Source organism: Papaver somniferum, chromosome 6 (genome assembly GCF_003573695.1).
Source record: "Papaver somniferum cultivar HN1 chromosome 6, ASM357369v1, whole genome shotgun sequence".
Lineage (NCBI taxonomy): Eukaryota > Viridiplantae > Streptophyta > Magnoliopsida > Ranunculales > Papaveraceae > Papaver > Papaver somniferum.
In genome coordinates, this window is record NC_039363.1 from 34,465,485 (window position 1) to 34,476,872 (window position 11,388).

Consider the following 11,388-nt stretch of genomic DNA (forward strand, 5'->3'; position numbering starts at 1 on the left):
ACCTCGAACCTGGCCCGGACCAGAACATCGGGTCTATATATGATAATTTTGCAACCTGAGTTAAGTGATAGGTTGCAGTTTCATCCAATCTGATATATGTGACACCTCTAAACTCGCCCGGACGAGAACATCGGGTCTGTATATGGTAATCTTGCAACCTAAGTTCAGTGATAGGTTGCAGTTTCATCCAATCTAATATATTTGACATCTCGAACTTGGGCCAGAAAAGACCAGAACATCGGGTCTGTATATGGTAATCTTGACACATGAGTTAAGTGATAGGTTGCAGTTTCACCCAATTTTATATATTTAAAACCTCGAACCTTGCCTGGACCAGAACATCGGGTCTGTATATATTAATCTTGTAACTTGAGTTCAGTGATAGGTTGCAGTTTCATCCAATCTGATATATTTGACACCTAGAACCTCACCCGGACCAGTACATCGGGTATGTATATGGTAATCTTGCAACCTGAATTCAGTAATAGGTTGCATTTTCATCCAATCTGATATATTTGACACCTCGAACCTAGACCGGACCAGTACATCGGGTTTGTATATGGTAATCTTGCAACATGAGTTAAGTGATAGGTTGCAGTTTCATCTAATCTAATATATTTGACACCTCGAACCTGGCCCGGACCAGAACATCGGGTCTGTATATGGTAATCTTGCAACCTGAGTTAAGTGATAGGTTGCAGTTTCATCCAATCTGATATATTTGACACCACGAACCTGGACCAGACAAGACCAGAACATCAGGTCTGTATATGGTAATCTTGCAACCTGAATTCAGTAATAGGTTGCATTTTCATCCAATCTGATATATTTGACACCTCGAACCTAGACCGGACCAGAACATCGGGTTTGTATATGGTAATCTTGCAACATGAGTTAAGTGATAGGTTTCAGTTTCATCCAATCTGATATATTTGACACCTCGAACCTGGCCCGGACCAGGACATCGGGTCTATATATAGTAATCTTGCAACCTGAGTTCAGTGAAAGGTTGTAGTTTCATCCAATCTGATATATTTGACACCTCGAACCTGGACTAGACAAGACCAAAACATCGTGTCTGTATATGGTAATCTTGCAACATGAATTAAGTGATAGGTCGCAATTTCATCCAATTTGATATATTTGAAACCTCGAACCTTGCCCAGACCAGAACATCGGGTCTGTATATGGTAATCTTGTAACCTGAGTTCAGTGATAGGTTGCAGTTTCATCCAATATGATATATTTGACACCTCGAACCTGTCCCGAACCAGAACATCGGGACTTTATATGGTAATCTTGGAACCTGAGTTAAGTGATAGGTTGCAATTTACTTTAATCTGATATATTTGACACCTCGAACCTGGACCGGACCAGAACATCGGGTATGTATATGGTAATATTGTAGCATGAGTTAAGTGATAGGTTGAAGTTTCATCAAATTTGATATATGTGACACCTCGAACCTCGCCTGGACGAGAACATCGGGTCTGTATATGGTAATCTTGCAACCTGAGTTAAGTGATAGGTTGCAGTTTCATCCAATCTGATATATGTGACACCTCAAAACTCGCCCGGACGAGAACATCGGGTCTGTATATGGTAATCTTGCAACCTGAGTTCAGTGATAGGTTGCAGTTTCATCCAATATGATATATTTGACACCTAGAGCCTTGCCTGGACCACAACATCGGGTCTGTATATGGTAATCTTGCAACCTGCGTTCAGTGATAAGCTGCAGTTTCATCCAATCTGATATATTTTACACCTCGAACCTAGCCCGGACCAGAACATCGGGTCTGTATATGGTAATCTTGCAACCAAAGTTAAGTGATAGGTTGCAGTTTCATCCAATCTGATATATTTGACACCTCGAACTTGGCCCGGACCAGAACATCGGGTTTGTATATGATAATTTTGCAACCTGAGTTAAGTGATAGGTTGCAGTTTCATCCAATCTGATATATTTGACACCTCGAACCTGGCCCGGACCAGAACATCGGGTCTATATATGATAATTTTGCAACCTGAGTTAAGTGATAGGTTGCAGTTTCATCCAATCTGATATATGTGACACCTCTAAACTCGCCCGGACGAGAACATCGGGTCTGTATATGGTAATCTTGCAACCTGAGTTCAGTGATAGGTTGCAGTTTCATCCAATCTAATATATTTGACATCTCGAACCTGGACCAGAAAAGACCAGAACATCGGGTCTGTATATGGTAATCTTGACACATGAGTTAGGTGATAGGTTGCAGTTTCACCCAATTTTATATATTTGAAACCTCGAACCTTGCCTGGACTAGAACATCGGGTCTGTATATATTAATCTTGTAACTTGAGTTCAGTGATAGGTTGCAGTTTCATCCAATCTGATATATTTGACACCTAGAACCTCACCCGGACCAGTACATCGGGTATGTATATGGTAATCTTGCAACCTGAATTCAGTAATAGGTTGCATTTTCATCCAATCTGATATATTTGACACCTCAAACCTAGACCGGACCAGAACATCGGGTTTGTATATGGTAATCTTGCAACATGAGTTAAGTGATAGGTTTCAGTTTCATCCAATCTGATATATTTGACACCTCGAACCTGGCCCGGACCAGGACATCGGGTCTATATATAGTAATCTTGCAACCTGAGTTCAGTGAAAGGTTGCAGTTTCATCCAATCTGATATATTTGACACCTCGAACCTGGACTAGACAAGACCAAAACATCGTGTCTGTATATGGTAATCTTGCAACATGAGTTAAGTGATAGGTCGCAATTTCATCCAATTTGATATATTTGAAACCTCGAACCTTGCCCAGACCAGAACATCGGGTCTGTATATGGTAATCTTGCAACATGAGTTAAGTGATAGGTAGCAGTTTCATCCAATTTTATGTATTTGACACCTCGAACCTCGCCCGGGACAGAACATCGGGTCTGTATATGGTAATCTTGTAACCTGAGTTCAGTGATAGGTTGCAGTTTCATCCAATCTAATATATTTGACACCTCGAACCTGGACCGGACCAGACCAGAACATCGGGTATGTATATGGTAATCTTGCAACATGAGTTAAGTGATAGGTTGCAGTTTCATCCAATCTGATATATTTGACACCTCGAACCTGGCCCGGACCAGAACATCGGGTCTGTATATAGTAATATTGCAACCTGAGTTCAGTGAAAGGTTGCAGTTTCATCCAATCTGATATATTTAACACCTCGAACCTGGACTAGACAAGACCAGAACATCGGGTCTGGATATGGTAATCTTGCAACATGAGTTTAGTGATAGGTCGCAGTTTCATCCAATTTGATATATTTGAAACCTCGAACCTTGCCCGGACCAGAACATCGGGTCTGTATATGGTAATTTTGTAACCTGAGTTGAGTGATAGGTTGCAGTTTCATCCAATTTGATATATTTGACAATTCGAACCTCGCCCGGACCAGAACATCAGGTTTGTATATGGTAATCTTGTAACCTGAGTTGAGTGATAGGTTGCAGTTTCATCCAATCTAATATATTTGACACCTCGAACCTGGCACGGATCAGAACATCAGGTATGTATATAGTAATCTTCCAACATGAGTTAAGTGATGGGTTGTAGTTTCATCCAATTTGATATATTTGACATCTCGAACCTCGCCCGGACCAGAACATCGAGTATATATATGGTAATCTTGCAACATGAGTTATGTGATAGGTTGCAGTTTCATCCAATCTGATATATTTGACAACTCGAACCTGGCCCGGACCAGAACATCGGGTATGTATATGGTAATCTTGCAACCTGAGTTCAGTGAAAGGTTGCAATTTCATCTAATCTGATATATTTGACACCTCTAACCTATACCAGACAAGACCAGAACATCGGGTCTGTATATGGTAATCTTGCAACATGAGTTAAGTGATAGGTCACAGTTTCATCCAATTTGATATATTTGAAACCTCGAACCTTGCCCGGACCAGAACATCAGGTCTGTATATGGTAATCTTGTAACCTGAGTTCAGTGATAGGTTGCAGTTTCATCCAATCTGATATATTTGACACCTCGAACCTGGCCCGGACCAGAACATCGGGTCTGTATATGGTAATCTTGTAATTTGAGTAAAGTGATAAGTTGCAGTTTCCTCCAATCTGATATATTTGACACCTCGAACCTGGACCGGACCAGGACATCGGGTATGTATATGGTAATCTTGCAGCATTAGTTAAGTGATAGGTTGAAGTTTCATCCAATTTGATATATTTGACACCTCGAAATTCGCCCGGACAAGAACATCGGGTCTGTATATGGTAATCTTGCAACCTGAGTTCAGTGATAAGTTGCAGTTTCATCCAATCTGATATATGTGACACCTCTAAACTCGCCCGGACGAGAACATCGGGTCTGTATATGGTAATCTTGCAACCTGAGTTCAGTGATAGGTTGCAGTTTCATCCAATATGATATATTTGACACCTCGAACCTCGCCTGGACGAGAACATCGAGTCTGTATATGGTAATCTTGGAACCTGAGTTAAATGATAGGTTACAGTTTAATCCAATCTGATATATCGAACCTGGCCCGGAAAAGAACATCAGGTCTGTATATAGTAATCTTTTAGCATGACTTAAGTGACAGGTTGAAGTTTCATCCAATTTGATATATTTGACACCTCAAACCTCGCCTGGACGAGAACATCGAGTCTGTATATGGTAATCTTGGAACCTGAGTTAAATGATAGGTTGCAGTTTAATCCAATCTGATATATCGAACCTGGCCCGGACAAGAACATCAGGTCTGTATATAGTAATCTTTTAGCATGACTTAAGTGACAGGTTGAAGTTTCATCCAATTTGATATATTTGACACCTCAAACCTCGCCTGGACGAGAACATCGAGTCTGTATATGGTAATCTTGGAACCTGAGTTAAGTGATAGGTTGCAGTTTCATCCAATCTGATATCTGTGACACCTCTAAACTCGCCCGGACGAGAACATAGGGTCTGTACATGGTAATCTTGCAACCTGAGTTCAGTGATAGGTTGCAGTTTCATCCAGTATGATATATTTGACACCTCGAACCTGGCCCGGACCAGGACATCGGGTCTGTATATGGTAATCTTGCAACCTGAGTTAAGTGATAGGTTGCAGTTTCATCCAATATGATATATTTCACTCCTAGAACCTCGCCGGAATGAGAACATCGGGTCTGTATCTGGTAATTTTGCAATCTGATTTAAGTGATAGGTTGCAGTTTCATCCAATATGATATATTTTACACCTCGAACCTCGCCCGGACCAGAACATCGGGTATGTATATGATAATCTTGCAACCTGAGTTCAGTGATAGGTTGCAGTTTCATCCAATCTGATATATTTGACACCTCGAACCTCACCCGGACCAGAACATCGGCTATGTATATGGTAATCTTGCAACCTGGGTTCAGTATTAGGTTGCAGTTTCATCCAATCTGATATATTTGACACCTTGAACCTAGAACGAACCAGAACATCGGGTCTGTATATGGTAATCTTGCAACATGAGTTAAGTGATAGGTTGCAGTTTCATCCAATCTGATATTTTTGACACCTCGAACCAGAACCGGACCAGACCAGAACATCGGGTCTGTATATGGTAATATTGCAACATGAGTTAAGTGATAGGTTGCAGTTTCATCCAATCTGATATATTTGACACCTCGAACCTCGCCCAGACGAGAACATCGGGTTTGTACATGGTAATCTTCCAACCTGAGTTCAGTGATAGGTTGCAGTTTTATCCAATCTAATATATTTGACACCTCGAACCTGTCCCGGAACAGAACATCGGGTCTGTATATGGTAATCTTGCAACCTGAGTTAAGTGATAGGTTGCAACTTCATCCAATCTGATATATTTGACACCTCGAACCTGGCCCGGACCAGAACATCGGGTCTGTATATGGTAATTTTGCAACCTGAGTTAAGGGATAGGTTGCAGTTTCATCCAATCTGATATATTTGACACCTCGAACCTGCACCTGACCAGACCAGAACATCGGGTCTGTATATGGTAATCTTGCAACATGAGTTAAGTGATAGGTTGCAGTTTCATCCAATTTGATATATTTGACACCTCGAACCTCGCTCGGACCAGAACATCAGGTCTGTATATGGTAATCTTGTAACATGAGTTCAGTAAAAGGTTGCAGTTTCATCCAATCTGATATATTTGACACCTCGAACCTAGCCTGTACCAGAACATCGGGTCTGTATATGGTAATCTTGCAACATTAGTTAAGTGATAAGTTGCAGTTTCATCCAATATGATATATTTGACACCTTGAACCTCGCCCGGTTTACAACATCGGGTATGTATATGATAATCTTGCAACCTGAGTTCAGTGGTAGGTTGAAGTTTCATCCAATATGATATATTTTACACCTCGAACCTGGATCGGACCAAAACATCGGTTCTGTATATGGTAATCTTGTAACCTGAGTTCAGTGATAGGTTGCAGTTTCATCCAATCTGATATATTTCACACCTCGAAACTGGACCGGACCAGAACATCGGGTCTGTATATGGTAATCTTGCAACCTAAGTTAAGTGATAGGTTGCAGTTTCATCCAATCTGATATATTTGACACCTCGAACTTGGCCCGGACCAGAACATCGGGTCGGTATATGATAATTTTGCAACCTGAGTTAAGTGATAGGTTGCAGTTTCATCCAATCTGATATATTTGAGACCTCGAACCTGGCCCGGACCAGAACATCGGGTCTATATATGATAATTTTGCAACCTGAGTTAAGTGATAGGTTGCAGTTTCATCCAATCTGATATATGTGACACCTCTAAACTCGCCCGGACGAGAACATCGGGTCTGTATATGGTAATCTTGCAACCTGAGTTCAGTGATAGGTTGCAGTTTCATCCAATCTAATATATTTGACATCTCGAACCTGGACCAGAAAAGACCAGAACATCGGGTCTGTATATGGTAATCTTGACACATGAGTTAGGTGATAGGTTGCAGTTTCACCCAATTTTATATATTTGAAACCTCGAACCTTGCCTGGACTAGAACATCGGGTCTGTATATATTAATCTTGTAACTTGAGTTCAGTGATAGGTTGCAGTTTCATCCAATCTGATATATTTGACACCTAGAACCTCACCCGGACCAGTACATCGGGTATGTATATGGTAATCTTGCAACCTGAATTCAGTAATAGGTTGCATTTTCATCCAATCTGATATATTTGACACCTCGAACCTAGACCGGACCAGTACATCGGGTTTGTATATGGTAATCTTGCAACATGAGTTAAGTGATAGGTTGCAGTTTCATCTAATCTAATATATTTGACACCTCGAACCTGGCCCGGACCAGAACATCGGGTCTGTATATGGTAATCTTGCAACCTGAGTTAAGTGATAGGTTGCAGTTTCATCCAATCTGATATATTTGACACCACGAACCTGGACCAGACAAGACCAGAACATCAGGTCTGTATATGGTAATCTTGCAACCTGAATTCAGTAATAGGTTGCATTTTCATCCAATCTGATATATTTGACACCTCAAACCTAGACCGGACCAGAACATCGGGTTTGTATATGGTAATCTTGCAACATGAGTTAAGTGATAGGTTTCAGTTTCATCCAATCTGATATATTTGACACCTCGAACCTGGCCCGGACCAGGACATCGGGTCTATATATAGTAATCTTGCAACCTGAGTTCAGTGAAAGGTTGCAGTTTCATCCAATCTGATATATTTGACACCTCGAACCTGGACTAGACAAGACCAAAACATCGTGTCTGTATATGGTAATCTTGCAACATGAGTTAAGTGATAGGTCGCAATTTCATCCAATTTGATATATTTGAAACCTCGAACCTTGCCCAGACCAGAACATCGGGTCTGTATATGGTAATCTTGTAACCTGAGTTCAGTGATAGGTTGCAATTTACTTTAATCTGATATATTTGACACCTCGAACCTGGACCGGACCAGAACATCGGGTATGTATATGGTAATATTGTAGCATGAGTTAAGTGATAGGTTGAAGTTTCATCAAATTTGATATATGTGACACCTCGAACCTCGCCTGGACGAGAACATCGGGTCTGTATATGGTAATCTTGCAACCTGAGTTAAGTGATAGGTTGCAGTTTCATCCAATCTGATATATGTGACACCTCAAAACTCGCCCGGACGAGAACATCGGGTCTGTATATGGTAATCTTGCAACCTGAGTTCAGTGATAGGTTGCAGTTTCATCCAATATGATATATTTGACACCTAGAGCCTTGCCTGGACCACAACATCGGGTCTGTATATGGTAATCTTGCAACCTGCGTTCAGTGATAAGCTGCAGTTTCATCCAATCTGATATATTTTACACCTCGAACCTAGCCCGGACCAGAACATCGGGTCTGTATATGGTAATCTTGCAACCAAAGTTAAGTGATAGGTTGCAGTTTCATCCAATCTGATATATTTGACACCTCGAACTTGGCCCGGACCAGAACATCGGGTTTGTATATGATAATTTTGCAACCTGAGTTAAGTGATAGGTTGCAGTTTCATCCAATCTGATATATTTGACACCTCGAACCTGGCCCGGACCAGAACATCGGGTCTATATATGATAATTTTGCAACCTGAGTTAAGTGATAGGTTGCAGTTTCATCCAATCTGATATATGTGACACCTATAAACTCGCCCGGACGAGAACATCGGGTCTGTATATGGTAATCTTGCAACCTGAGTTCAGTGATAGGTTGCAGTTTCATCTAATCTAATATATTTGACATCTCGAACCTGGACCAGAAAAGACCAGAACATCGGGTCTGTATATGGTAATCTTGACACATGAGTTAAGTGATAGGTTGCAGTTTCACCCAATTTTATATATTTAAAACCTCGAACCTTGCCTGGACCAGAACATCGGGTCTGTATATATTAATCTTGTAACTTGAGTTCAGTGATAGGTTGCAGTTTCATCCAATCTGATATATTTGACACCTAGAACCTCACCCGGACCAGTACATCGGGTATGTATATGGTAATCTTGCAACCTGAATTCAGTAATAGGTTGCATTATCATCCAATCTGATATATTTGACACCTCGAACCTAGACCGGACCAGTACATCGGGTTTGTATATGGTAATCTTGCAACATGAGTTAAGTGATAGGTTGCAGTTTCATCCAATCTAATATATTTGACACCTCGAACCTTGCCCGGACCAGAACATCGGGTCTGTATATGGTAATCTTGCAACCTGAGTTAAGTGATAGGTTCCAGTTTCATCCAATCTGATATATTTGACACCACGAACCTGGACCAGACAAGACCAGAACATCAGGTCTGTATATGGTAATCTTGCAACCTGAATTCAGTAATAGGTTGCATTTTCATCCAATCTGATATATTTGACACCTCGAACCTAGACCGGACCAGAACATCGGGTTTGTATATGGTAATCTTGCAACATGAGTTAAGTGATAGGTTTCAGTTTCATCCAATCTGATATATTTGACACCTCGAACCTGGCCCGGACCAGGACATCGGGTCTATATATAGTAATCTTGCAACCTGAGTTCAGTGAAAGGTTGTAGTTTCATCCAATCTGATATATTTGACACCTCGAACCTGGACTAGACAAGACCAAAACATCGTGTCTGTATATGGTAATCTTGCAACATGAATTAAGTGATAGGTCGCAATTTCATCCAATTTGATATATTTGAAACCTCGAACCTTGCCCAGACCAGAACATCGGGTCTGTATATGGTAATCTTGTAACCTGAGTTCAGTGATAGGTTGCAGTTTCATCCAATATGATATATTTGACACCTCGAACCTGTCCCGAACCAGAACATCGGGACTTTATATGGTAATCTTGGAACCTGAGTTAAGTGATAGGTTGCAATTTACTTTAATCTGATATATTTGACACCTCGAACCTGGACCGGACCAGAACATCGGGTATGTATATGGTAATATTGTAGCATGAGTTAAGTGATAGGTTGAAGTTTCATCAAATTTGATATATGTGACACCTCGAACCTCGCCTGGACGAGAACATCGGGTCTGTATATGGTAATCTTGCAACCTGAGTTCAGTGATAGGTTGCAGTTTCATCCAATATGATATATTTGACACCTCGAACCTTGCCTGGACCACAACATCGGGTCTGTATATGGTAATCTTGCAACCTGCGTTCAGTGATAAGCTGCAGTTTCATCCAATCTGATATATTTTACACCTCGAACCTGGCCCGGACCAGAACATCGGGTCTGTATATGGTAATCTTGCAACCTGAGTTAAGTGATAGGTTGCAGTTTCCTCTAATCTGATATATTTGACACCTCGAACCTGGACCGGACCAGAACATCGGGTATGTAAATGGTAATCTTGTATCATGAGTTAAGTGATAGGTTGAAATTTCATCAAAATAGATATATGTGACACCTCGAACCTCGCCTGGACGAGAACATCAGGTCTTTATATGGTAATCTTCCAACATGAGTTAAGTGATAGGTTGCAGTTTCATCCAATCTGATATATTTGATACCTCGAACCTGGCCCGGACCAGAACATCAGGTCTGTATATAGTAATCTTGCAACCTGAGTTCAGTGATGGGTTGCAGTTTCATCCAATATGATATATTTGACACCTCGAACCTAGCCCGAACCAGGACATCGGGTCTGTATATGGTAATCTTGCAACCTGAATTAAGTGATAGGTTGCAGTTTAATCCAATCTGATATATTTGACGACTCGACCCTGGCCCGGACCAGAACATCGGGTCTGTATATGGTAATCTTGCAGCATGAGTTAAGTGATAGGTTGCAGTTTCATCCAATTTGATATATTTGAAACTCGAACCTCGCACGGACCAGAACATCGGGTCTGTATATAGTAATCTTCCAACCTGAATTCAGTGATAGGTTGCAGTTTCATCCAATATGATATATTTCACACCTCGAACCTCGCCAGGATGAGAACATCGGGTCTGTATCTGGTAATCTTGCAACCTGAGTTAAGTGATAGGTTGCAGTTTCATCCAATATGATATATTTGACACCTCGAACATCGCCCGGACCAGAACATCGGGTATGTATATGGTAATCTTTCAACCTGAGTTCAGTGATAGGATGCAGTTTCATCCAATATGATACATTTTACACCTTGAACCTCGCCCGGTCCAGAACATCGGGTATGTATATGGTAATCTTGCAACCTGAGTTCAGTGATAGGTTGTAGTTTCATCCAATATGATATATTTCACACCTCGAACCTGGACCGGACCAGACCAGAACATCGAGTTTGTATATGGTAATCTTGCAACATGAGTTAAGTGATAGGTTGCAGTTTCATCCAATTTCATG